This window comes from Colobus angolensis, unplaced genomic scaffold, assembly GCF_000951035.1.
Source record: "Colobus angolensis palliatus isolate OR3802 unplaced genomic scaffold, Cang.pa_1.0 Scaffold329, whole genome shotgun sequence".
NCBI lineage: Eukaryota > Metazoa > Chordata > Mammalia > Primates > Cercopithecidae > Colobus > Colobus angolensis.
In genome coordinates, this window is record NW_012116588.1 from 761,318 (window position 1) to 764,476 (window position 3,159).

The following is a 3,159-nucleotide window of genomic DNA, read 5'->3' on the forward strand; positions in this document are numbered from 1 at the left end:
TCGGCCTCCCAAAGTGCTGGGATTACAGGCTTGAGCCACCGCGCCCGGCCTTTTTTTTTCTTTTGAGACAAACTCTTGCTCTGTTGCCCAGGCTGGAGTGCAGTTCACGATCTGGGCTCACTGCAACCTCTGCCTCCCAGGTTCAAGCAATTCTCCTGCCTCAGGCTCCCGAGTAGCTGGGATTACAGGCCTGCAATACCATGCCTGGCTAATTTTTGTATTTTTACTAGAGATGGTGTTTCACCATGTTGGTCAGGCTGGTAACTGCATAATTCTTTAAACCTTTCTGTACATTTGAAATTTTTTATAAAATATTGAGGAAAAATGGAGAGAAAAATTTAACTATCAAAAATAGAATTAAACTCTCCTAAAGTAGACATGCATGTATATAAAAACCAGAGAGCTATACATTAGAAATGAAGTATTTTGTTTGAGAGGTTAACATCAAGTCCAAGTCATCAGGACAGGCTACGATTCTGAAAATCTTGTTATCATGCTGCAAATTATTCTTGGCTATTATCAGAACACCAGTAGATTCCATTGTTTTCATCTGACAAAACTCCAAGTTAGCTGGGCGCAGTGGGTCACGCCTGTAATCCCAGCACTTTGGGAGGCCGTAGGTGGAAGGATCACGAGGTCAAGAGATCAAGACCATCCTGGCCAACACGGTGAAGGTCTTTGGTAGACCTTCTCTACTAAAAATACAAAAATTCACCGAGTGTGGTGGTGCATGCCTATAGTCTCAGCTATTCAAGAGGCTGAGGCAGAATTGCTTGAACCAGGAAGGCAGAGGTTGCAATGAGCCGAGATCATGCCACTGCATTCCAGCCTGGCGGCAGAGCCAGACCCCATCTCACAAAAAAAAAAAAAAGAACCTCCAAGTTCAAGAACACTATTAGATATTATTTTGGGTATTTACCTGGACTGGGTGGTCCTAAACTGACTATCATAGCCAAGATTTTGGTTACCAGAGAGAACAAATAAAGGTAACGGTGGGGGACTGGTATTTTAATGGGGGATTCTTCTATCTGAATGTTCAATTCACTGACAATATACTCCTTAAAAAGACGCTGAGAGAATTAAAGAATTGTGAAATACCTCGTTGAGCACCTGGCCCACAGCAGACACTCAAAAATGTTACTTACCCCTTCTCTTCCCCATCAATTTTCAATTCTTGTGAATCCCTCCTCTTCTAGTACCATGTTGACATTGTGCCTTAACCAAAAAAAAAAGAAAGAAAGAAAAAATATTTATGTCATTTTTGGGGTCCAGAGCTCACCATTAAATCCAAAGTGCAACTCATCTTACTTCCATGTACTCCATGTAGTACTAAGAGGATAACTGCAGGTTGCAAGGCAATCTCACAGCACACAAATTTTAGTCATCTAACTTTCTAAGAACATATTGCGGCCTAAAGCTCAATGCGCTTTGTTGTTCTCGATTACTACAAAAGGTTTAACTATTTTTTAAAAGTACATTACATGCTGAATTATGCTGAAATAGAACATGCTCATTGTAGAAAATGCAAAAAATATGAAAAGGAAACCAACTACAATTCTACTATGCTGACTGGTCATTTGTCAATGATAAAAGCTGATCCAGTTGGTTATTTAGAGGAAGAGAATTTAAGTATCCCAATGACCCAGGCACAGTTTTTGCATGGTACTTTACTTAATTCTGTGATACGTAGTGTTCTATCACATGATAATTCATAATGACATTTACCAATTGCCCTATATGAACATTTTTAGTTTTTTACATTCCCCCAAATCAGACTACTTAACACTTTTGATTATCCATTCCTGTTTTGATTTTGTTCTTTCTTTAATTAGGATTACACTGTATATATAATTTTATACACAGACAAGCTCACCCTGGAAAATATCTTTTTTCTTTTTGTTTGTTTTTTATTTTTGTTTTTTTTTTCTATTTTTATTTTTTATTCCGGGAAATATTTCTCATTCAACATACTTTATAAAATCATCTCACATTGCCTTTTAGGGGTCTGAAGATTGTTCTCTGTTATTGTACTGAAACACAGGAGAGCAAAAAGGGATTTATCTATTTTAACGCCACGATTCATAAAAGGAAATTAAGGGGGGAAGTAAGCTGGCTGAAATTAATAAAATATCTTATGATTTGATCTATATGGAGGGGAGAGTAAAACGGAGATTGTGTTATTGCAATTACTGATCCCCCAGAGACTTCTGAACACTGACAACTTTTCTAATAAAAAAATTACACATTTTTCTAAACAGATCTAATAGAGGAATACTTCCAACTAACAAATACGAATAAACATACTTCACGGTAACTAAAAATGCTTTTTTCTGAAGACAAAATATATTTGTGCCCAACAGTATTTATATATGAGAGCCTATCATTCTCCAAAAATATGCATGAATTCACAGGAATATTGATGTAGAACATGTGAGAACAAGCTTGGACACAGCTATCTGGGTATCTTTATTAAACATAAATAGTCTATATTTAAGTAAATGGAGAATGGGGAAAATTAATAGGATTATACGTATAGCAGATAATGTATGCAGAAGAGCAGAACTCAGAACCAGGCACTTGAAAGTGTACTTGCAGACTCTTACCTAACAATTTTATCCAAGTTAAAACTTAAAAGGCACTACAGTTGGCCCTCCGTGGCCAAAGGTTCTGCATTCTTGGATTCAGCCAATCTCAAATTGAAAATACAGTATTCTCAGGATGCAGAATCCTTGGATATGGAATGTCACCTTTTCATATCAGCAGGTTCCACAGGACCGACTGCAGGACTTGGGCATCCACGTATTTTGCTATCTGCAGAGGGCTCTGGAAGCAATCCCTGAGAATACTGAGGGACGGCTATATTAGAAAACACAGGGGCTGGGCTCGGTGGCTCACGCCTGTAATCCCAGCACTTTGGGAGGCCGAGGTGGGCAGATCACGAGGTCAGGAGATCGAGACCTTCCTGGCTAACACGGTGAAACCCATCTCTACTAAAAATATAAAAAATTAGCCGGGCGAGGTGGCGGGCGCCTGTAGTCCCAGCTACTGGGGAGGCTGAGGCGGGAGAATGGCGTGAACTTGGGAGGCAGAGTTTGCAGTGAGCCAAGACCGTGCCACTGCACTCCAGCCTGGGAGACAGAGCAAGACTCAATCTCAAAA